The sequence below is a fragment of the Myotis yumanensis genome, unplaced genomic scaffold (assembly GCF_028538775.1).
Source record: "Myotis yumanensis isolate MYYU_CA2020_CCGP unplaced genomic scaffold, mMyoYum1.0.hap1 SCAF_1, whole genome shotgun sequence".
NCBI classification, from domain to species: Eukaryota; Metazoa; Chordata; class Mammalia; order Chiroptera; family Vespertilionidae; genus Myotis; species Myotis yumanensis.
The window spans coordinates 179609206-179636164 of NW_027223752.1; the positions used below are offsets into that span (position 1 = coordinate 179609206).

General features: G+C 35.6%; 1 protein-coding gene across 4 annotated transcripts in view; it reads right to left on the minus strand.

The window, feature by feature from the left end:
• Positions 1–26959, minus strand: part of CCSER1 (coiled-coil serine rich protein 1) — a 1176231-nt gene that overhangs the window by 533618 nt on the left and 615654 nt on the right. The gene's annotated exons all lie outside the window — the stretch shown is intronic.

A 26959-nucleotide genomic window follows, 5' to 3' on the forward strand; every position in this document is an offset into this window, starting at 1 on the left:
GACCTCGGGGTAAACACACACACACACACACACACACACACACACACACACACACACACTCTGCTTGTTACTGGCATGTACATAGGCTGAAATCTCAGCTTGCCCAGACATAAGCATACAGACTTGCCCTGTGGGAGAGGATGCAATTTTCCCCTCTGTCAGCAACCCTAGTGGGTCACTTCAGTTCAGTAAAGAAGGTATTGGAAACTTTTATGGCTGCATTCCAATCCGGGTTCATAGTGTATTATATTATAATTAAATCTCTCCAAATTTTCTATTTTATAATTCATTCTGAATTTAGGGGGGGGGGGAAGGACTTGGTTATTGCCCCTTTTAAGCCCCAAAAATACACACACACTGAATCAACGTGAAAAAAAATTGAGTTTAAGTATAGTTTTTGACCAATACAATATCCATTGAACCTTAAATGCAACCTTGAAAATAGTTCCTCTAAAAAAATCTGAATTACTAAAAACAGAAACCTGTCTACTATATGGAGATTGACACCTTGCAAGCATAGCAAAGATTCTCTGAGCTTTTATTGTTTGACATTTTTATTTAGGAAGGTCAGAGTGTTATACTCAGCCCACTTTATCTTTATGATTAAAAAGGATATTCCCTTTTTGAAGAAAAGTTTCGCCTTAGGGGATTGTGAGCATTTTCTCTTATTGTAGTGATTTAATTTTAATGTATATAAAAATTCTTACAATGAGCTGTATGACAGTTTATCAAGGCAGTCATTCATAAGAGCAATATGCTGATGACAGCATTACGAAAACACACGTATAAGGGAGACGAGAGAAAGATCACCACAGACCTGCAAAGTCAGCACAGCATTACAGGTTGACAATCGGCTAGAAAACAACAATGTCATGAATCAAACTTCACGGGACAAATTCTCCACACAGATCAAACTTCACTGTCAAACTCGAGAAATTCTGAATGCCATAAAATGCATTACCCTTCAAATTTCCTTCAGCACACTCATAGGCAAAAGTAAAAAATAAAATAAAATGCCATATATCTCTCTGAAGAGCAGAACCTAATAAAACAGAGAAGCTGAAGGGATTATAGGTGACTAGAATCCCTTAGATGTTCTGGATGTCTGTTTATTGATCTTTTCAACAACTATTAGGTAAAGACATTTAAAGCTGGATTTAATTGATTCCAACAAATATTTAATGTGGATCTATAATTTATTCATCCATCTGTCAGTAATTATAGCACATTTAATTATGTAAATTAAACTGATTTCACTTTTTCCTCTGTATAATTAGAAATACAATAACATTTTAGTTTGTTGAATGTGTTGTATTTTATATATTTTACATTTGCAAATGAAACTATTTCTATAAAATGTTTGGCTAATCGCTCACTGAGCCGTTGTAGAGCCAGCTCCTAAGGAAGGCACGACTCAGTAGGCTGTGCAGCTGGCGGAGGTGCAGGCTCTCTCTGGAGAGTGGTCTGTGTAGAAGGCTAAACCAACGCTCCCCTTACATACGGAGTGGTGAACAGAATGTTGTTCTTGCTGTTTCACTACCTAGAGTTCATAGGGAAAACAGGCTTCCAATAAGGAAACCAATAGGTGTAAAATTACAAATTTTGGTGATATAAAGGGAAGCAATGAGCACCTAGGAAAGAGCATAACATGAAGGATGCCCTTTATACATGATGACACAGTGTGCCTAACTAAGGAAATGGCCCCTGAGGCTAAACCTACAGGACAAGGGCACAGACAGGCAGTAGGCAGGGAAATGTTTGAAAGAGAGAGATTGAAGAAAGCTCAAGGGTGGGTGTGGGGTAAGTTTATTTTTTTTAATAGGAACTGAAAAAAAGTAAAGTGTGACTAGAATTTAGTGAGCAAGAGGGATATTGGCATATGATTATTATAGGCCCTGCTAAGCACTGGTTTTATGTTAAATTCACTGGAAACCATGAAAATGTTTTAAGTAGGCAGTCCTCGGGTTCTGTTAAACTCGATGTATGTCATTGCATAGTTATGTCGCCATCTCCCATTTACTTATAAAAAAAAAAGTTCTGTCATTATGTTGCTTGATGCTTTTTTATTATTTTTTACCACAAGTAAAGGTCAGGAATTGTTATCTTTCTTTTAAATTTTTGTTACTGTTTCACTTCATTACTGCTGTGTATGTGCTCCATGTGAGTGACGTAGGTGCTTATGTAGGTGGGTTCCCACTTACAGTGAAAACCGCGTTATGTCGCTGTAGGAACAGATCTTCGACGTAACCCGAGGACCTACTGTATCTTCCCATTATATTTAGCCAGCATCATTCTGACTGCTATATGGAGAAGTAAATAGAGGCAAGGAATACATAGGTGTAGGGGACTTTAGAATACTCTAGAATAATGCAGATCAGAAGAAATGCTTTAGGCAAAAGGAATAGAGTCTTGTATTCTTTTCAGACTCAAAATAAGAACTAGATTTAAGGACTTGTAACTTATTATGCAGGTAGGAAAGGAAAAAGTCAAGGATAACTCCCCGCTCTCTGTTATGAGCAAGGAAGGCTGGATGGTGGCAGCATCTCTAATATCGGGAACACTGCAGAAGAAGGTTTAATTGGAAACAGGTGGATAGGAGATGGAGAAGCAAGATGAATTGAGAGGGAAGGCAAATGGAACATACTGAGCATATTAAAAAGTAAGATTGCTTTGAGATATTCAAGCAGATATGATTGTAAGAGTTGTTTTAAGAGACAATTCGGTTGCTAAAAGCGATGAATAGTGCTAGTAAGAGCGCCAAGAACACAAATAATATCTAAATGAATGCATTCCTCTTTTAGATGATAGCAGCACCATGTTTTCTAACCAGCACTCCTCATTTTTCCCTTCACACAACCATACTTTCCTGGGAACTTCACCTTCCTCCACTTCAGCCACATGGCTGTGGCCAGAGCTGCTGGGAGTGTGATATGATCATGCTGTCACAGTGCATGGATTGCAGAGAGGGAGCATGGACCCTATTCCCAAGCTGGGCTAGGGACCTGTTCTGGCAGTGTTGGTACAAGAAGAAAGAAAAGTTCATCTTTCTTGTGGTGCTTGGATCAAAAGTGGTTAAGTCTAAGAGCTACCGTGGGCCAAGTTTTTGGTGATACAAGAGAATGAAAGTTGGTCTCAGAGAGAGAGAGAGAGAGAGAGAGAGAGAAAGAGAGAGAGAGAGAGAGAGAGAGAGAGAGAGAGAGAGAGAGAGGTGGGGGGGATATCAAAGAACAGCAGGGATGAGTAGAGAAAATGAGGATTACTATCATCTTAATTGTTAATGATAGTTGTTCCTGGGCCCCAGCCACAGTCTTGTCTTTGGTTTCATGAGTCATTCAGGTAGTCTTTTAACAAATTCCTATTTTAGCTTATGGTAGACCGAATTATTTTCCTGACATTTATTATTAAGAGAGATGTAATCAAGAAAAAGAGAAAGCCAAAAAGCAAAAGTCAAGGAAAGAGAACTAATTCCAAAGAAATTAAATATTTCTAAAAAACAGTGACTAGTGGTAGGATCCTAAGTAGCAGTCTTCAAGTCTAGTTTTGTTTGCAGTTGCTTTTTAAATATGTACTTAAAATTTGCATTTAAATAAATTAGGAACTAAGAACTCAAAAATAAGTTGTATTAATAAAATGCATACAACTATAGTCTGTGTATATTTATATGTATTACATGTTGGCAACTATGCTAACTTTATGTATTTTCAATCATAGTGCTTACATGTTATTTTGTACTTAGCTCTTTTTTCTATTGTATAACAAGCTTTTCAATATCAAATAATATTAACAACTATTTTAAAACTAGACAATTTTTTATAGATAAAATATCTCTAAATGTTCTCAGACAAAACATAATTATTAATATTGTTAATTCGAATAACCACTAATATTCCAAGTGATATACTTAAACCTATTTTCTGACATGTCAAATTTAGATAGTATCTAATAGTCTTTGTTATAAAAGATTACAGCATTAATATGCTTTATTACTGACATTTACATTGTTGGATACAATTAGATTGTTTTAAAATTATAGTATTTTTTCCATTTTCTATATTTTTATCATAACTCTTGGAAATATATTTATGATTTTGATATGTGAATATTACTTAGGTTTAAAACAAGTTGTATAATTAGTCCAATAAAAAAGGAAATGAAATTCCAATAGATTTTTTTGAGTAAAAAGAAAAATCCTTTAAGGTTCAAGGTCTAATGGGGCATCTTTTAATTTCTCCCTCCATTCCTTACATATGAATTTGTAATGGGCATATCCTGTTACATTTTGCTGATATTACATTATCTGTTAAACCTTCAGGATATTTAGACAACTTTTAGAACCATATTGAATATTTTTGTACATGCACTATTTTTGGTATTGAATTATATCTTAGGGATAAATTGTGGGGGTAGAATTAATCAAACAATATGGATAACTTTATGACTCATGCTACATATTGCTAAATTGTGTTCCAAAAGATTGTAACAAGTAAATGTCACTAGAAATAAATATATGCACCAGTTTTCTAGCAATGCTCCAGCATTGAATTTATATTTAGAAACTATTAGCTAGATTGGTGAATATATGTGATTTCAGGCTTACTTTTGCTTAACCAGAGAAATGGATGTTACTAAATGTACGAGTATGTACACCAACTATCCCTTTTCTGCTTTGTCTACTATATGTATTTTGCTTCATACCAGTTAATAAAGCACACATGTAACCTATATGTTCATGGAGACTAATGTCACCCCAATAAAATTTAAAATAAATAAATAAAAATACCCAGTTTTGAGAATATTACTTAAGTCCTACTGATGCCTGAGGTTTGAGAACTAAGTTGATTTGAAATAAAACTATTATTAATAATAAAAGCTACAACTCAGCAAATCAAAATTATAAAAAATAGTTACATCTACCCTTTTCATTCATTTTATTAGTAAAATATATGCGCTTCTTTGAACAATGTCTACCCATACGTTAAACTGTCTACGAGGCTTGTCCATGTAGATACCGTCATACATCACAATCTCACCGTATTCTAAATAAAACTTGTCATCTTCTCACATTTTTCTCTCTTTTTGGATTCCCCGTATCAATGAAAGCTATCATTATCAATGAATCTCTTAATAAATACCCTGGGAGTCATCCTGGTTGCTTTGCTTCTCACATTCATCTATCCCAAATCCAAGAACTTCTCTTACAAAATATTCTTTGGATGTGTCCCTTCCCTTCTACTTTAACTGCCAGTGTTTATTCCAGGCCCTCATGTTTTTCCAACTAAATCACTGCTGAAACCTTTTTAACAGCATGTTCTCCTCCAGATTTGTTTCTCTTAATATATGCTCCTTATTGCAGCCAAACTAAACTTTCCATAATAAAATCAGATCATGCTTCATTGGTTTCTTACAAATTCAAGGTAAGTTTAATACTCTTTAGCATTACCCATCTGGTTCTTCATGATCTGATCTCTGACTCTTTGTCTGACCTACAACTCCCCTGGATACTATAAGCTCCTGAAAAAAAAAGGTATGACTTTCTGTTCCAGAAATCTGATAAGCTCTTGAAGGTGTCTTTGTTTTTTGTAATACTTTAACCCAAAGCCTAAAGTATGTTTACTTCGCCTTTTTCTTCACTTGGCTCAGGATTCTTGTGATATAAAATATAAATTATTTCATACATTTCACTTATTTTCAAGTCTATAGGGTGAAACTAATTTGATTCTTACAATTACAATGCAAATGATTTTACGTTTTTATTCTTTTTGAAAGAGCTGAGCAAAGCAAACCTTGCAACTTGCATTTATTCTTAGAGAGATCAACCTAGTTTTTATTCAGTTTAATGTTACCAACCTCTTGTAAAACAATGAAATACAGAATTTAATAATCCAAAAGGGCAATTTTTAGGCACCCCTAAAAATCACTGTTGTGTATAATATCTTCTGAGCTTATTATTAAGTACTATTTGTTTTTGTTAGTATTCAAATGCAAAGCGAAGAATATGGCTAGACTATTTAAAGAGTAACAATTCATTAAAGAAATATATGGGGCCTTTAATTTAAGTTTAATGCTATTTTATTTTTCAACTCTCTTTAAATACTTATACCTGAAGGAGTGTATATTTGTTCCATTTTTAGTAAAACATCTAAAATAGGAAAGATATATAGAGAGACTATATACTTTATTCCAAAGTTTTAAAATTTATATTTCCTAATCTAAATTCATTAGTCTGTTAATTTTAATCTAATTTCAAACTTGCACACACCAAATTCTATTGAATCATAGTTTGTTTGGGCTGCTATAATAAAATGCCATAGATTGGGTGACTTATAAATAATAGCAATTTACTTCTCACAGTGCTTGACAATGGGAAGTCTAAGATAAAGTCAACAGCAGTTTTGGTGTCTGATGAAAGCCTGCTTTTTCATAAATGGTAGCCACAGTTGGTGGAAGGGGTGAGAGATCCCTCTCAAGTCCCTTTTATAAAGACACAAATCCCATTAATGAGGGCTGCTCTCATGACCTAATCAAGCCCCAGAGGCCCTACCTAACACCATCACGTTGGGGGTTAGGATTCAATATATGAATTTTGAGGTAGCATAAACATTCACACCATAACAGAATCCCAAGCACTACCAACTCTAATTATATGGCAAAAAGCTGAGTACAATGTCCATCACATAGAAAGATTTAATGAATAATAGCTATGGCCACTATTGGTACTTGTAAGAAGAAGAAATATATCATTATTACTTGAGAATGAAAGAAGAAGACAAAGACACAGAGGCAAACGTGTGAGAAAGGGGGAGAAAATAAATGGTGGAAGAAATGGCAAAAACAACTAGAAGCAGGTGGAGAAGGAAGAAAAGGAAGAAGAGGAAAACTGGGAAGTGGGGTGGAGAAAGGGGTCATGGAGAGATGGAGCCAATGGGCAGTACAGTCTGTTTTTCTAGGAACAAAGCAAATCGCTTTCCTGGGAGAGGGGCAGTACAGGACACCAATAAAATGAACTGGAATTTAAACAAACATTAGTTGTCTTACATTATTTGCTGCCTTGGTATTTCCAATATAAGGCTATGTACACATGTTGATGTTTTTATGTAAGTAAGCGTGTGCAAGGAAACAAACATATCGGCTTTTCCTTTGATTCAATATCTCTTTAGTTTGAAAAATAATAAGGTAGTTTAATCCATTAAAATAAAGCTTGGAGGTTATTTACTCTATAAAAGTAATATTTAGCAGTATTAAAATATATCCATAAAAGAATAAAATCTTATATAAGATTGAATAGGTCTCATCCCATGTTATCTATTCTATAGTTATACTTCTAAGTAATCAATGTGTTTAAAAATTTCATATAAGCAGAAAATTTTCACAAAGATTTATTAGCTGATACTTGGCATTTTCATACTTCATTTACATGTCCCTTCAAGGGAATATTTATAAGGTCAGATTTCTGAATATCTTTTTCATTGTAAATGAAGATTTTTTCACTGTGAAATAAACACAGATATTCAACTCTATAATATTCTGTAGCTATAAAGTTAATAGTTATGAAATTAAAAAACAATGTATGTGAACAATTTAAAAGAGGAAAGTGCATATGGGACAAATTTTACGCCAATGAATATAAACTTTTTACATAAATAATGCATATTAAATACAAATCAACACACACACACATACACACAAATTCATATATTCACAAGATGTACAACTTACATGGGTTGCTGGTTACCACTTCTAAAAATAAATCTGAACGCACAATAGGGAGAGACAAAATCCATTATCTTATAACAACGACTGTATTTTAAACTGCTCTGTGTGAAAAGTGGGTGGTCTGAGTTTAGGCCAGAGCCAACCAGATGCACCAGTGGACAGTTTAAATTCTGCTTCATCTCTGCTCATCCCAAATAACCAAAGAACATATATGCATAACCCATGGACACAGACAATAGCATGGGGAAGGCCTAGGATAGGATAGAGGTCGGGTGGAAGGGGGCAACAAGGGAGAAAATGAGAGATATCTGTAAGAATGTCAACAATAAAGTACAATAAATAAATAAAAACATATACCCAATAAATATAAATCAAAAGAAAGTTGGAGTAACAATCTTAATTTCTGATGAACAAACAAAATCCTTCTTTGGATGACTTGAAGCCTTATGTGACTCTCATATGCTTTGTATGCACAGTTCTGACCCAAATTTAAAATAATAATAATAATTCAAAAAGAGGTGACTAGTAAATAAGTAAGTTTAATTCTCATCTTCGGATTATGTGCCCTCCGGGGTTTTGTAACTACATGACCTCAAGTTACTCTTAACTTCATTTGCCTTCTACTGTGGTTTTCCCATTGGCCCTTTCCAACTTGTTCCCCATTGCCTACACTGTAACTGTACTTTTCTCAGCATTGTACAATCCAAATGTCCTTTTCAGAATTGTGTTAATCTCTGTCATTGTTGATTCCTAATTAGTATGTCTTTCCCCACCCTAAAATTAGGCTTGATATCTCTTCTGGATATTCTACAAATTCGGAATGTTCTAAGAGTGCCTGAATATGTGAATTTGTAATTTTCCTTGGAATAGAGAGAAATGGCACAAAAATGGACTGTTATCTGGACTGATGTCTGCAACAAAATGCCCAAGAATTTAACTAGCTACTAGAAAGCACTGGAGACATTCTGCACAACTTCTTGCACATGGTGTGAAAATGGGCAAGGAATCAGTCTCTGGGAAGGTCAGGCAGAGGTGACTCAGAAAAATGTAACATCCCTTCCCCCCTCTCATTTGTCTTAAAAATGACAAATGTGAATTGATGTTCCTTGTAGAACCTTTATTTCCCCTCTGATGGTAGCCTTAACCATTATAATTCTTCTTGGTGGCCTGCATTTGGAAGTCCTACCTCAATCTGGGAGCATCTTCACTGTATCCCACATTATGTAAGCATTTCTGTGCATTTTATATACTTCATCATTAAGGGGTATTTCTATCTGTGTGTATAGTCTCTCTCCTTTTACCCTCATTTAAATGTTTTGATTTGGTAGGTCTATTGGCCTCTTTTATTCGCAATAGTTCCAATGTAGGTGATACTTAAAAGCAGAAGCAATAATTCAGCGGGAGGGTGCTTAGAAATTTCTGACCTCATGAGAATTGCAATGAGGTCAGTTACAGCCCTAAATTTCTCTTTTTCAACTAAGTAGACAGTTTTAAGAACTAATGTTCATAATAGTAGCTTCAATAATAAGTAAGAGTGAAAGCTCAGCAGCACTATCTTTTTATTTTGTGTCAGGTGACTTTAAAGTGTATAAACCGTTTTTGCATCTCAACTTTTTAATCAATAAAATGAGGATAATCATGTTTTGCACCATAGAGTTGTTCTGAAGATTAAATGAGGAGAAAATATGGACAAGAAAATTTCAATATATGTTATTACCATTCATACCAATAATTAGTAATTATTACTAAACTCAAAGATTATAATTTAGGAATAAATATCTTGCAAGTTAACATAGTCAATTGTCTGCATCATTTCAGAAATATCTAAAGGTCTGCAAAACAAAAATTTTCCCCAATGATGCTTAAATTCCTCAATGAAGTTGGAATGCATTTCATGGGGGAGTAGCTCACTTAGAATGATCATTATTGCACTTGAGAACTTGATATGAATGTCTTTCATAACAAGACAGACTGAAGCTAAATTGGAAAACCAATGTCCAAAGATATAATTTTTACAAAGACTGAAAGCAGAAGATGATAAGAAAATTAAAAAGAGCCCACATCTGCAAGTTGTAAAGTATCATGAGTTGCTTTTGCCATGATTCTTGAAAGGGCGAGGGCTATGCCCTCCCCTCCATCTTGCCTGTATCCTCCATGTTGGGGCCACGTGTAGCCTTCTTCCCCGAAGCCCAGGCCCCTGCTGGCCACGCCCGGGATTTTAAACTAACCAATGGCAATCAAGGGAAGTGCGCACCGTAGATATGACCACATCCTGTGTAACAAGACCCGGCTTGCGCCTGGCCAATCGGCAGGGCCCACAATCCCCTCGCTCCACCCCCCTATTTAAGCCGGTTTTTTCCCACGGGAGGACACTCTGTTCTGGTCGGTGGGCCGGCCGGGAGCAGAGTCGGGTTGGCGCCCCCAATAAAAGGACCTTCTGCTTTTGCATCGAACTGGCTCCCAGTGTGGTACTTTGGGGATCTTGGAATCTGGGCATAACAATTCTCTCAAAGATACCTCCAGCTTTCTCAAAGGGTGAAGGTCATACTTATCCTTGCAATTTGAATCCCAGTGCTGTTGTAACAGCAGCCAGCACATTTAAGATTCTCATTGTCTGACTAGGATGACAGTCCAGCTCACATATGAGACCATGGCTAGTGCAGAGGGACAGAGGTCACTGGAGAACAGCAATGGAGAGCAGCTGCTGGGAGTCAGGAGGTGAGAGAATATTCAAGGCAACTTGCCCAAGATGGTGAACTGACATCAAGATGCAGAGGTATCAGTGATTGAATTGAGAAAAGGAAATTAGTAAAAGGATCAGGAAGAGAACATTGGGAATGAAAAGAATAAGAAAGAAGGGCTTTGTGGTAATGGGATTGGTAATAATGGCTGTTGAACTCTCCCTCATTTGACATTATTTGCCCTAACACTTGATGATGTGATTCAGGCATTCAAAAAATTTGGCATTTCATTAAGAGACTTTCTGCTGCCCAGGAGATGGTTGCAATGTCATCTTTTACCACAATCATATTTTTTCTCAAATGCTATCTCCTATTATTGCCATATTTTTCTCAATTCCATTTACTGTTCTAACACAACAGTGCTTATATAGCTAAAAGTCCTTCTTAGGAAAATATTCCATATTCTTTAAGGTCCAAACGAATGAACATCCAACTGCAAGATGAACTCGGCAAAAATAAAAGGTAATTCCAGCTAAATTGTACAAAATCCTAAAAGAATTTATGACTCACAAAATCACAGTAGGTGCTATTATACAGGGCAGGTCAAAGGCAATTATATTTCATCTGGGATATTAATTTTTAAAGCCATTAAAACAGCCTATTATTTATATAAATTCTCCATTACCAATCCTGTGACATTTCCATAACTTAAATGATATTCTCTTTTCAACAGTATTCAATATTCAGAAATATAAAATTATATGTTGGCTAACACATTTTCCTTCCCTTTCTTTCAGCAAGTGCTCTCTTTTCAGTTTGTTTGGGGAGGATACTGTATTAGTGAGAGCCCTGCAGTGGTGGCCCTTTAAAATATAAATGCACTGCAATTTGTGCATGACTCTCATGGTCACTAATAATTTCCTTTGAGAAAAACAGATTAGGTGACTGTCTCCCTATAATTTCTTGAATGATGTCATCTAAAAAGTATAACATTTTCCCCTTAGTTCTTTATAATGCAGAACTAGACAAAATGAGTTTATGCTTTTAATACTCTAAGGCATATATTAAAACTATAAAAGCTCTACCTCTATTGTAATGGAATTTGAAGGACAAACATAGTGGATGACATGAATTTTCTCATTTTTGATTTCATAACTATGTTGTTGAGACATCATCTATATTTCAAAAAACTGTCCTCCATCTGTCCTTTTCTTAAATATATAAAAAGCGGAAGTCTCTCCTATCTTTGAAAAAAATAAAAATCTCTCCTTGTCTTGAGTCCACTCTAACTGCCTCTCATCATTTTCCTTTCAAGTTCAGGTTTGACAAAGTGTAGGTCGCACTTATTGATTCTTCTGCTCAAAATTCTCCAGTTATTCTTTATTGAAAGTTGCCAGGAAATATTTTTAGCATATGTAAGTGAGTTTAAAAAATAGCATATACTTATAGAATCACCAGGCACTCTGTCAATTTTAGCAAGTTTTCCCATTTCTTTGATTTCTTAAATAGAGAGATACTATTAACGTCCTTTGTACAGTTGTCTAATTTACCTCCCATCCTACTTGACTTAATCACTAATGTAATTCGATGTATATTTCCCCTGGATTTTTAAAGTAATTCTACTACATATGTATATGACCATAGACACAATTTATACAAATTACATCATATTTTATTTAGGTCCTCCCCCTACCACAGGCTGTGAGTGCTTCATCTTGCCCCTAAATGGTGCTATTTTTCCACCACGTTTTTTTCTTCACTCATGACACCTTGCTTATCTAGTTTTTTCAATAAATAACTTGGAGAACTTATTATATGCCAAACGCTATGTCATACAAAATCCTGTTTAATGCTCTTTGCATGTTACAGTATCACCTGCGGGTTTACAATTCCCCAGTCCATTATACGGACCTCTCCCCTGAGCTCCAGTTATCTGTGCGTCTCTGTATTTGGGGATAGCTACTTGGCGGACACATCAGCCTCCTCCATCCCCTTACTGGTTCTACTTCCTAATTTCTGAATATCATAAATGGCTTCACAGGTCACCCAGTGACTTTATGTATCAGAGGTCACCTGTATATTCCTCTCCATTTAGTCATCAATCTCTGATGATTTTAAGTCCTACACAATCCCTAAATGCATCTCCTCTCCAATTGTCCTTCTAAGGCACTTGTCAACTTTCTGTATTATTTCAACCTTTTCAGGTTTACTTTCTCTGTATCGCCTTCAGATACAACCCACCTGAAGGAAGAAATAGCTTTAAATAGTTCTCCTAGCATGGAGTCGGAGCACCTCACCTTGACAGCATGACAGAAGGCTCTCTGCTAACTGGCACCTGCCTCTATCCCAGACTCATCTCTGCTGCTCTCCACCTCACACTGCTCTGCTCTCGATTAACTCGGAATTATTTTTAGTTCCCATATAGAGCTGGCTATTTTAGAACCAGGCACATTTGCTGTTCATTCTGCCTGCAAAACCCCCTCAGACTTTCCTCACTTGTCTTTTACTCATCCTTCAGGGATCCTTTGTCCTTAGGGTAGGCAGAATTCCATTTCCCCCCATCTTATCACTTTTTATATTTCCCAAGCACACTATTCCCAGGGCATTGTAGGAGCTCAACCAGTCTTAGTGGGAACTGAACTAAATTTAACTGTCTGGCATGCCTATTTTGGAAATAAAACAAAGTTTTGTGGGTTTTTAAATACAAAGTTCATCGTTTGTCATTGGTGATAACATCATCTTTGCTGACATGTGGAAGCCATTTATATTTGTCTCCTTTAATTTGCTGCTGTCATGAATCATATTGATAGATTCACAAAAAACTGTAACTATCCTTGAAATCTTACACCGTCAGCAAAACCAGGTAGTGTATTGCTAAGACTGTGAGCTCAGGACTCAGACTGCAGAGGTTCAAATTCTAGCTTTACTACTTACTACATTTATGTAAATAGTCTACTTTAACTTGCAAGGCCCCAATTTTATTATCAGTCCAATGGGGTTATAATAGAAAGTACATTGCAGAGTTGTTATAAACAAGAAGTGAGATCATAAGCATTTGGTAACCTTTGCCTACTATTTGTGTGATTCTTTTTAATTCATGACTAGACCTTATTTTCAAATATACTTCACTGAGACATTATCTTATTCTTAAGTGAAATTGTTCTATATACATATTTAGGGGGCTTTGTTATTTTCAGTATTAAAGTTAAGCTAGAATTTTAGAGTAAATTAGAAAAGGCCATTCAGTGCTTTCTATGGCATAAAATAAATGAGTAAAATAAGAAGCATTCATTCTGTAATGATTAGGTGGAACTCAATTATAAAACCGTTGGCTCTTTCAACTTTAATTCTTTAAAATCATCCTTGCAATTTCTTCTTAACTTCTAGTTTTTAAAACATTTTTACACATATCAGCTCACGGATCCTCACAGCAGGTATGTGACATAGGAAGTTCAGGCTTTATATTACCATTATAAATAAATAAATAAAATTTGAGTTTATAAAAAAAATGCCCAATATAAAATATTTATTAACAGTTTAAACATACTGAGAATCTCCACATTCTGCTAAATAGCAATCTTTCTACTCAAAATTTTATGCTGTCTGGTTTGATGGCTCTGTGTGTTCTGAGCAGGTTTACGTGGACAGATATGATCTTTTGGTAAATTTGTGTCAATGACTTTAGCACATTTTCATGACAAGGGATTATGCCCAATATACTTCCACTCACATTTTGCTTGGCTATTATAGAAAAATGAACAAATAAGAACTGTGAACAATTATGATGTGATTAGACAATATTACACATAAAGGCAATTTTTATATTTGAAAGGAAACCAGTAAAGGTTGGAATTAGCCCCTCTGGCTAATAGTTTAAAGAGGTGCCAGTTTGTGCTATCAGTGTTCTTTGTTGCATATTTGACCTTAACGAAGGACAAAATATTGTGATCTGGAAAATCCCTGCCAACTGCTGAAACTCCCTCAACCATCACCTTTCCAGACACAAAGTTCCCATTTCACTTAGACAATGAAGGATCTATTAAAATAAAAATATGAGATGACATTTTAATTCTTTCAAAATGAAATGCTCACACACATGGAAATTTACAATGTTATGCCAATGAAGAATTTTAGGCAGTGAGGTTATATGATGGGATAGATGTGCAAATACACTGAATACTCAGAAAAAAATATGTTAGAAAGCAAAAGCTCTGAGGTAATGCTATTGAGGATATTTGGAAGAAATAAACTTTTTTTTTGAAAGTATAACTTTTTGGTTATGTCTTGAAGAAAATAAATTGGCCACATTAATTAGTTCTACAAAAAGGCCAGTACTAGTGGAAACATATACAGTATTAGAGGCCTGGTGCACAAAATTCATGCATGGGGGGGGGTGTCCCTCAGCCTGGCCTGCGCCCTCTCACAGTCCGGAACCCCTCGGGTAGGGTCCATGGGCCTGGCTGGCAATCAGGGCCTATCAGGGCTTTCGTGTAGGGCGTGGCTATAGGGTTAAGCCTCAGACTGACCTGTTGACAAAATCACAAACAAGTCCCAGCTTAGAGGGCACAGTCCTCTTAGCATAATTAGGCTTGACCTTATGACGCTCCCTAGATCCTTCTTGGGTAGCTAATGGGCTGTGCGAGGTGCAGCAAGTGCTGCCAAAACAAGTGAAACTCACAAGAACATTGTAACTATGGTGACCACTACCTTGTTTACCTCTGGTTATAAAATAAAGGCTCAGCTTGCCTCTGGATTTCTCTCTGTGGCCTCAGCCAGGCACAGGAAGATCCACCTAGACCCAGCTTATTCTCTCTGTCATTTCTTCATCCTTTCGCCACCCTCACTCAGGCTTTCGAACCCTTGGCTGAGCTGGCTCAGCACACTTTCCTTCCCCCTGCCACTGGCAGCTGGCCCCACTCCAGCCCCTGCCAATGCTTGCCATCTGTGCAGCACTACCCCCCGCCCCTGCCACCAGTTACCTCCCTTTGTGGGCAAGAGGCATGGGGTGCAATCGCTTGGCTGGCCTGGGCCTCCCTCTGCAAGGTAATCGCTGGCCGACCCCCGCACACCTGCCAAAGCATTGCTGGCCCCAGGCCTGGGCCTCCCTCTTTGGGGCAATTGATTATGGGGCTCCACAATCAATCGCCCAGCAAAGGGAGGCCCGCCTACCCACCCACCCACTGAAGCTCCGCCAGCCAGGTAGCCTGGGCCTCCCTCTTTGGAAGGATCAATTGCGGGGCTCCATGATTGTTCGCCCAGCAGAGGGAGGCCCCGCCCACCCAGCCGGGGCTCCATGATTCATTGCCGCATAGAGGGTGGCCTAGGCCTCCCTCTTTGGGGAGATCAATCACAGAGCCTCCCCATCTATTGACCCACAGAGGGTGGCCTGGGCCTTCCTCTGCACAGCGATCAATCCTGGGGCGATGGCCGGGCCCCCCACCAATCGCATCAAACCCACCTTGGCTGGCCTCGCGCCAGTGCATGTCATAGTGTGTTTGTCTGGAAGGTTGTATGAACGGTCATTCTGCTGTTTGGTCATTTGGTCAATTTGCATATTACACTTTTATTATTATAAATTCTAAGTGCTTCATAATTCCTCATTCACTGAATTCTCACAACAACTATTATGTATTACTTTAATTCTTACATTAGAAATCTGAGGTAAGGACTACTTTAATATTTTATTCAAGGTCAGAGGACAAGTGGAATAGCTGAGATTCAAACACAGAACATCCATCTCCAGTGTACATACCCATCTCCCATTGAGAAAAGATGAGAGAACCCATAGTTTGTGAAAGCCATTGGACTAAGAGGAATTAAAAAATAACTAAAACATAAATACAAAGTTAGGAAATATGATCACAGTTGGATTTTTCTACTATAAATGCCATATTCTTCTCAATTGATTACAATTTCCTCCAGGTAACAAGGCAAGGTGAGGCGAGGTGAGGTAGATTAGTACTGCTGCTAAAATCAACTCCAGAAATATTGGTGTACAGGAGAGTTGGGAAAAGACAAGAGATAAAGAGGTCGGGGCATGTTTTCTGCTAATTACAATGAAAGCTGCATTGAGCAAATCAAAACTTGTACTACCAAACTTTGATTATATCACTAACTTTTAGCAAAGCAAGCTTTTCTCCTATATGTCAAGAGGCGCCTATGCATGGTAAGCCAGAAATGGGTTTTTTGATCCTGGAAACAATACTCATTTTGTTTGGAAAACAATGTACCTGAAACTCAAGTTCCTTCATTATAAAGGAAAAAAAGGTGTTTGATTAGAATGATGATGCAATTCACATCGGTGTGCATCAATTAGGCACATAAATAATTGGAAGTTGAAGAAGATGTGAATGATACATGAACCAAAGAAGTTTATACTCTAGCTGTTAAAACAACTCTAATATGAGACAAAGGAATTCCATACACCAGTAAAGGAAGATTTTAGTTTGATTGAAAAGATATAGGATAACTCTAGGAGACAGTGATTGAGTAGTGATGAAAGGAAGAATGTATTTAAAATACTAGCTGAGAAAACATACACAGAGAATGACTAAGTCAGAGTGTGTAATTGAGCATATGTCAGCAAAACATGGATGGGATTGGATTGGGCTCTTAATGTTAAAGTAAGGGCATTATGATTCAGAGACAACAAATAATTCTGAATTGAGAGATGATGATTAGATAGATATTATCTTGTTGAGAACAAACTCAAAGATCTTTTGGTTCTGATTCAGCTTTAAAATTCTATGATTTTATGATTATAAAGGAAGCAACTCAGTTACAATTTTTTAATATATTAAAATATCACTGCATTAACCTATTCGACTAATTTCTTTCATGTCTGTTGTGTTGCCAATGCATAATTTGGGAGACTATTTCCTGATCAAAAATTATTTTAACTTATGAATTGCTTTAACAATAATATTTAGAGCTAATTGCTATGAACATCTTTGGAGATACAATCATTTAAACTTGGGTTTATGTTGTAATGAATGATAATTTAATGGTATTATTATCATTCCTCGTAGCTAAAGACTTTTGGAGTGCAAATAGAATGAGTGAAAAGACAGCTTTTTTGGTCTTTGAACTGAGGAGAAAAAAAACTTCCTGGGTAGAGAGTGATAAGAAGGGCAATCATTTTGGTCTTTCTTTCCTGTTAACTGTCATCTTTTGCAGATTTAATGATGTTTTTTAAAGTTTGAAAAGAAGAAGGCAGGACTATTACAATGGAAGAAGTAAACAACATTTTCAAAGCACAATAAGCATGATTTTTTAAATGTGCTATTGTAAACACTGTCATGAAATTAAGAATTTGTAGTATTGCTTTCCAGAAATGAAATGCCATTTCAATAGTCTACTCAATTTTCTTGTATATTGTTGGATTACATTCCATTAAAGTATATTCTTCAGAATGTTTTTAAATATGCCCAAAGAAAATTTGCAAATGACTAGGCTTCATGTGCATTGACCTTTGATCTTCTTTTGAATCTGCAGTATGGCTCATTTTAGTCAAGCTGCTCAAACATTTGTGGTATAATGAACAAATTAAAGCAACCAGCTGTGATGTTTAATTTATGTGAAAAGTTTATGATCTACAACTACATAATACCTTAGGTAATAACTGATATTGAGTGTAACTGTACTACAGTGACATGCAAGATATGTTACAAAATATCTATGAAATGTCACATATTTTATCATATTAAGCCATTGGACTTCAGGTCTATAAAGAATGCCATCATTTATACAAAAATGTATATCAGAGGATAAATGAATAGACTCAACATTATTCTCTAAGTGTAGATGAGATATGAAGTAATTTATTCTCATGTGTCAGAAGGGAGGTTTTTTGTTCTATCCTGTATTGTTTATAATGAAGTACCTTCATTATTTATAGACATTCTAGAATTTGGAAATGTCATTAACCATGAAGCTCAACTCTGTTTATCAAATTTCTCATTGTACAAAAGTGAAGGCATTTAATAACCCCCAAGACAAAAGGATATTCATTTATCATGTTCCCCTTTCTTTGTTCGGCATGATGCACAACACAGTTGTTCAAGTAGCCCAGCCAGTACAGGCTGCTCCACTTCATAGATCATTAGAGAACTCAAGCTCTTGAAAAAGTATTATATATATCTTCCTATGTTGGACACTGGGTTTTCAAATCACTAAATAAGATAAGCAAAGAAAAACCAAAGATATATTTCCTTGAAAGAATATGAACCTATGAATACCAAAGTCAGCTATAAACATTTGTTGAATTTATTTTTATGGCATTTTTAGATATAGATGGGAATAGATACTGAAGAAAGCTAAGCAACTTTCTGAAGATCCCTGGCAGTTAAGTGGTGGGGACAGGGCTAAACAGTAGCAGTTGGTGAGATCTAGATCATTTGATGACCTGGCCAAATGCCTCATCTATGAGACTAATATCAAAATAGAAACTCCTTGGCATGATTTCTATATAGAAAGAAAAACTTCCAGGGTTGAAAGATATAAAATATTTTTTACAAGAATAAGGGGGGAAAAGAAACATTTCAAATAAGTTTGGACATTTGCTACATAGCCTGTAGCTTTATTTGCTTATTTAAAAATCTTCAAATACAAACCCTTGGATGATTTGTGTTTGTAGATAAAGGATTTATGTAATCATATCATAAGAAAATATTTTATGACTTTTAAAATATTACCTAAAGCTGTGCCTAGAGATAACAAAGTATAAGAGAAAAATGCTTTGACAGCAATTTTAGGTGGAAGGAAACATTATTCAATACCTCTGACTAGGTACATAGTTAATTTTTAAGTTGAAAATGGAAGGAAAGCTAAATGTGAAGGAACCATTCACTTTTCACTACACCAGCATTCTCTTTCACCTTGAAAACAGATTAAAGACGGAAAGGTTGAAAACTAAATTATTAACATATATAGTAGTGTAGTGCTATATGTAATTGTTTGTTTACAATCTTGAAAATAGAAATCAAGCCAGTTATTGAATAATACATCTTAATAAATCTAAAATATAGGAACAGCCCATTCTGAATGTCATCTGTGCCTAATAGTGGCATAGAGAATAACAGAACCAGGACAGCTAAGTCAAGGCACTCCAACTTTTAGCTTAATATTTGCTGTTTGTCTCCAGATGTCTGCTATAAAAAGTCCACTAACATTTGTTTCTTCTCAAAAATGTATTTATTTGTATAAATTTCAGCAGGTACTGTCCATTTTTCTTAATCTTAATACTTAGCATAAGCAGTGAGTACTCAACATGATTATTGGTCAAAAAGTATAAGTCATGAAGGGTCTAATAAAATTTTTAAAAATAGTGATCTGGTAATCAGAATATTAATTGCTCAATGATTAGATATCTGAAGGGGATACTGAAGGTAAACATCATTTTAAAGGTTTTGGTTTGGTATTAACATGAATTTAACACCAAAAATAAATATCAAAGACATCAATTTGATGGAAGCTTTTAAGAAAATCTGAGTCCTAATTGAAAATATTTAAAATCACAGCAAATATTTAACAATCAATACCTTGTTTTAAGATGTCAACATTTTTCACATAAATAATTATAGTGAATTACAGAGCAATAGCAAGGGTCTGGGTTTATAAACTATAGCAGTTTTTACAGTTAGGAATATTAAACAGAAATTATTGAACATCTATGTGTAGAGGATTTATTTAAGCCCCATGGGGAAAGAAAAAGCATGAATATATAATCTCTGTATTTCAGAGGTATGAAATCTAGTTAAAGAGGTAAAGAAAACATGTAATATAATAATGATTATTATAACTATACAAGCATAACATTAGTTGCTAAATTACAGGAGAAAAAGATCAATGAAGGATGCAACAATCACTTAAGGTTTCATAGAGGGAGGATAATACTGATTAAACTTTTCATCCATTAATACAACATTAAACCACACAAATTGATACCTGAAACAGGAATTTTTCTTAATAAAGATAATTCTCAGTATTCTGTCTGAGAGTATACATATATTACATTAATAATAAAAATGTACAATTGAAACACATGCTCAGTTAAGTGTCTTCAACTTACATCTCTCTTATCTATAATAATAAAAGCATAATATGCTAATTAGACTGGATGTCCTTCTGGATACCCTTTTGGATGAAACTGGGGCTGTGAGGGAAGCCTGGGTCCCGGGTGCCAGAGGGAAGCTGGTGATGGCAGCCAGGGGAAAGAAGGCCTAAGCTTGTATAAATTTTGTGCATCGGGCCTCTAGCATTGACATAAAAATCGAATGTAAAAGTTGTTAAATCTAACTTTCTATGCTTTGTTATTAATTAATTCATTTTATTTTTTACTGAATTTATTGAGGTGACATTGGTCAATAAAATATATAGGCTTCAGTATATAATTCTATAATACATCATCTGTATATTTTATTGTGTGTTAACCACTCAAAGTCAAGTCTTCTTCCATCACCATTTATCTTCCCTTTAGCCCAGGGGTAGGCAAATTTTTTGACTTGAGCGCCACAATGGGTTCTTAAACTGGACCGGAGGGCAGGAACAAAAGCATGGATGGAGTGTTTGTGTGAACTAATATAAATTCAAAGTAAACATCATTACATAAAAGGGTACGGTCTTTTTTTTTTTTTTTTTTTAGTTTTATTCATTTTAAACGGGCGGATCTGGACCGCCGGCCGTAGTTTGCCCACGGCTGCTTTAGCCTCTACTACATCCCGCAAACCCCTTTCCCTTTGGTAATCACCATTCTGTTGTCTGTGTCTATGAGTTTGTTGTTGTTGTTGTTGTTGTTTGTTGGTTTGTTTGTTTTGCTTAATCCCTTCACCACCTATTTCAACCAGTCCCCCAACACTCCACCCCTTTGATAGCTATCCGTCTGGTCCTTATATCTATGAGTCTGTTTCTATTTCATGTGTTTATTTTGTTCATTAGATTCCACATATGAGTGAGCTTATATGGTACTTATTTCTCTCTGACTGGCTTATTTCAATTAATATAATGCTCTCCAGGTCCATCCATGCTGTCACAAAGGTAAGATTTCCTTCTTTTTTACAGCTGAGTAGTATTCCTCTGTGTAAATGTACCATGGCTTTTTTCTCCACTCCCTACAGATGGGTACTTAGGCTGCTTCCAAACCTTGGCTATTGTAAATAATGCTGTAATGAAAATAGGGGTGCATTTATTCTTTGAATGAGTATTTTAGATTTCTTTGGGTATAGTCCCAACCAACTGAGCCACACCAGCCAGGGCTTAATTTAGCTTCTTCATCCTATTGTGGAATTGTAAGAGCACAATATACATGGAGGTATGTAGCAGGAAATGATATTACTAAGGTATTGTGAGGCATGGTTATAAATTGCCTGTTAAGTCTCTCACATATTGGCGATAATAAGCCACCAAAAGTATCCTGGCGTGGGTACAGTATACTGTATAGAGTAGAGCAGGAGGGGAATAGCATCTGAATGAAAGGAGCCTAGATAGTTAAGTGTGGAAGATGAGAAAACACCGGGAAGTGAGAGTGTTTATCTTCTGTAAACTCTGACTGGCTACATGGCATCTTAAAAAAACCACATTCCCAGCGTTTCCACTTATTAGGAAATTTCTTATTGTGTAGATGTGACTTGTGTCCTAAAATTTAAGCCTAAATTTGATTGTTTATTCAACTCCAAATTGTGGGTGTGGATTTTTGCTAATGCCTGCACAAACAACATCACTACTCTTCTGTGTTAATTTTCTTTCATATGCAGATATCCTATTCTGGGAAGTAACTATAAAGACCTTTTGTAAAATTATAAAATATGATTAATGCTTCTTTGCCTCTGTAATGTGCCTCATTACTCTAACTACTAACTCATTTATAACATGCTCAAATTAGTCACATTAGTAAATGATTTCTAATTATCAGAAGCTTTATAAGTTTACCAGCATTAGCCTTTGGCAAGCAGAAGAGGAAGAGAGGACTAAGGAAGAAAGAATGGGGAAGTAAGAATGTAAGTATGTGTGTATGGAGGAAAGATGAGGAAATAAAAGGTAATGAGAAGATAAAGTTTGTGTGTGTGTGTGTTTTTTAAATTGTCCCCTAGATGTTTAATTAAATATATGACTTACAGTGTCTTTCATACTAAATGATTATAGGGGCTGTGTAGAGAGGCAAAAAGAAAAAAGAGGTGAGTATAATGCTAGAGAGAGATAATATGAATCATTCCATTATTGATGTGCTGTATGTCTACTAGCTGCCTAGATTAGTGTCTGAGACACTAAGTTGTACCAATAACAAATTGCTGGCAAAGGTATCAGATATATCAGAGTCTGGAGGTAGGCATTTTAAAAATTCCTCAGATATGTCAGGTTTGCTCAGCTGTTATAGTCACATGACTTCCTAACTTCTAATAAGTATGAATCAATATTTAATTGGAGATGAAATTGTCTTTTCACTGCTCAAAAGGTCAACTCTGACTAAAGAAAACTATGTCATATTGAAATGGAATAACCTTAAAGGAAATTCTAAAGAGACTTCCTGATATTATCTTCCTTATTCTCTACCCTTAATCATAACCACAGCAATAGCCTTTAGTTTTTGAGTGAGCATAAGAAGACTAGTTCTAGCTATTCCTGTCAGTATACTTCTATGTCCTTGGGCAACTGACTTGTCTGTACTACAATTATTATGTCTATAAATAATATGTATTTTACATGATTTCAGAAAGAAAGGAATATATTGGATTCATCAAAATGAAACACTGCTGCTGGTAAGGTATGTGTGGGAACAAAGAAACAAAGCAAAAACCAAATAAACAAAAAACACCTAAGGGTCTTATAACTTTAAAATTTTTGAATCATATGAAAAAAAAACCTATATCTTAATATTTAAAGGAAAAAATCTTTTGAGAATACTTAGACCAGGTCATAGATATATCATTAATTACTAGGCAAGTGTAACATTGGCTAAGTGAAGATATTGGTAGTATTTGTAAGCTACAAGAATGGTAGCCATACTATCAACAGATATCCCATCTGACCTGATATAGAGTAGGCCCAAATATTGACTGGTCCAGATATCGTGTCTTGGTTCTGGGAATAACAATGATCAGGAAAAGAATATACTGCTCTTATGGATATTCAAGGGATGCTACTGCATCTATAGATCTATTTTTCATTTGGAACCCAAGTCCAACTTAGTTTACTTTGTTCTGACAAACTGCAGAATAAAGGAATTTATCACAGAGACATGTAGAAAGCAAGTACAGGGCACTCAGGGAACGGAAGGGCAGCATTAAGCAAGCACACTGAAATCAAAGCTGAGGAGTAAATATGTCAAGCCAATAACAGTTTTGGGGAAATATGGAAAGAAGCAAGCCTGTAAAAACATTAGTGGGGTGAGTTAGAAGCAAGTTCACAAGAAGAAAATGAAGACTAAGGCTCTGCTACAAAAAAATGACAGCCCAGCACAGATCATCAAGGTAGGCAAAACTCATTAAACGTGATAAGCAAAGGCAGACACGGCAAAAGGAAATTCAGCCCAGATGAGATTGTCTTGGTCACCTAAGTGGTAAAGGGGTTTAATGACAAAGTAATGCTACATGGAACTAAAATTCTGCTACTCCAACTAAGCAAAATGTGTTTATCAAATTTCAGGTAATGAAGATTTAACAAAGAGTTTGTCCTTCCTTTCCTACTTTCTTTTTCCTATTTCTTTCATTCATTCTTTTTTTTTAATCCTCACTCTAGGAGTGAGAATATTTTTTCCATTGATTTCTAGAGAGAATAGAAGGGAGGGGGGCAGAGAGAGAGACAGAGAAACATTTATGTGAGAGAGACACAAGGATTGGTTGCTTCCCGTACATACCCTTACCAGGGCTGGGGTCCAGACCTGCAACCCAGGTACGTACGCTTGACTAGTAATCAAACCCGGGATCCTTCAGTGCACAGACCAGTGTTCTAACCACTGAGCAACTCCACCAATGCTTATTCATTCTTTCTATTTCTGATTGTGGATGTTACAACTTTAAAATATACCGCATTATTTGGTATAGTCACAATAGCTAATATATAATAATACATTACAAATATACTAAATTGCTAAAGATGACTAAGTAAAAAAATGTAGTTTTCTTGAAAAAAATGCAGAGGAAAATGAGAGATAAGGGAAAGAAAAGGGGTCTATAATAGGAATACATATGATCACATTTATTCTTATATTAGCAGTTAATGAGATGTGATGTCTAAAAGTACAATCTGATTGAAAAAGAAAATAGGTATTGAACCAGTGAGGCAGAAGAAAATAATGATTTCTGTGAAGAACATCCATGTAAACATTTCAGAAACTCACTACTTGTACCTCACAATAATAAAATGTCAATAAAATAATCTTGAAGGAAAATCAAGTAAAGGAAAGTGTTACATCCAGGTATTCCCTAAAAGATAAAATTATCCAGTAGTAATAAGGGCTTAGAAGTGCTACATAAAGATTTTATCTTCCAAATCTACACTTTAATAATAAAAAGGAGTGAAGACATACTGATATGGCCAAGAGTGGCCTCAGTTTCAAATTAGGCCAGTCTGTTGAATACTAACTGTGTTTTTCTGGAGCCCACCAACATATCACAGAATGGAGGATCATTTCTATGCTGCAACTTTAGTGGAGAAACAACGGTTTTTGTGTCACCATGTTACACTGTCTAATTTCTATCTTGAAGTAGGACGAGATTGGGGAACGCCTCAATGTTTGGAGCTACCCAGAAGTGCCGTCATGTCATCTTCAGAGAGTGAGGGCCGTCTTGTGCTTGGTAGAACTAGAGAAGAACACTACTGCGACATTCTATTGTCTTAAAAGGTAGAATAAAAGTTACAGGCCCAGAAGGCATGAGAAGGGGCATCCAAAACCAGGACCATTATTAAATCAGTGGTCATTCCTAAAAGAAATGATAAATTCTGCTTTATTTGGGAAACGGCCAAAAAGCTTCACTGAAATGCTTCATTGGAGAGTGATGAATTTTCATTGAAGAAGAGGGACCATATGGTATGTCTCTAACTTACATAATTATTTATTAGTCTTGGGGACATAGCAGCAGCCCAGACATTTTTAAAGTGTGTACCATGTACATATAAGTACACAATCTAATTGATAACATTTTTATGATGAGAATCTCTTGAGTCTCCTTTAATAAATAGCTAAATCCTATTTCACAAAATTGTATAAGGTAATGTGCTCAGAAATATGTCTAATAATGACTCAATAAATATTTTTACTTGTTAAATCTGAACTACCTGTTCCTACTCTATGCTTTATCAAATAATTATTCTTGACTATTAGTCTTGTACCATCCCAACCTTCTCTCATACCACTAACACCAGTGCTCAATCCACACTGTTCTAACAACAACAAAATTATAGAGCATTATATTAGGAGATCTGTGGTTTTTATCATATGTAATGAATCACCCAGCTAGGCAATATTATATGATCATGTTCTCTGTTTCATTATTGGTAAAAATTCAGGAATAATAGCTATATGCTCCATCTCACTGATTTTGTGAGAGTCAAATGAGACATGGTATTCACAAGGTGTACTAGAAAGTTCAAAACCTTTTCATATTTAACATGATTATTATTGTAAATTACAAGCTAAGTTGTGATACCTGTAAAACTGTTTTTGTTATATGTTCTCACTGACACCTGCTTAACTAAGTGGTTAATTTTTTGTACTTTCTCCAACTTCAAACAGAGATACTAACAAATGCATTAAAATAAGAACTAAACAATCATTCTACTACAATGGTGTGTTTTTTAAAATGTGAAAATTTCAAAGCTTCCTAATAGTGTGCACTTATAAGATTACTTTATCTTAAAATGTAACCTCTTGGTTACTTGAATGAGTAGATTACATATAACTGTAGCTGCATGTCTCTAACACTGGGACATCAATCATTATGCATGGTAATATTGCATTATTGCTTTTGAAATCTATTCATTAGAATCATAAACTATAAACCCTTCAGGGACTGATTTAGATACACATTACACCCCTCAGTGCTTAGTATTCAGATTTCTTATTCAGTTGAAATTTTGTAATTTCTCATATCATTAGCAGACAGCTCGGCTTTCAATAATAAATCTGAAAGCACAAAGATTTGCATGTTTTTCTCCTTCTCAAAAATCGAACCTATTTTTTTTCCCCTGAATTGTTTTCTACCTGTTTCCTGAATGGTACATATTCCAATTCAAAAATACTTATGTGTTTCATTTATTATTATTTTAAAACTCTTTTATTAAGTTATAATTTAGATAACCATCAAATTGTACAATTCAGTGGTTTTTAGTATAATTACAGAGCTGTGCCACTATCAGCACTACCTAATTTCTGAACATTTCCTTCACCTTGAAGATTCTGAACCCATCAGCTATCATTTTCCATACCCCAGTCCCACACCCTCTGGCAAACACTAATCTACTTTCTGTTTGTATGAATTTGCCTATTCTGCATATCCTATATAATAAAGAGGTAATATGCAAATTGACAATCATGCCCTAGCACAAGATGGCCACCCCCATGTGGTCACAAG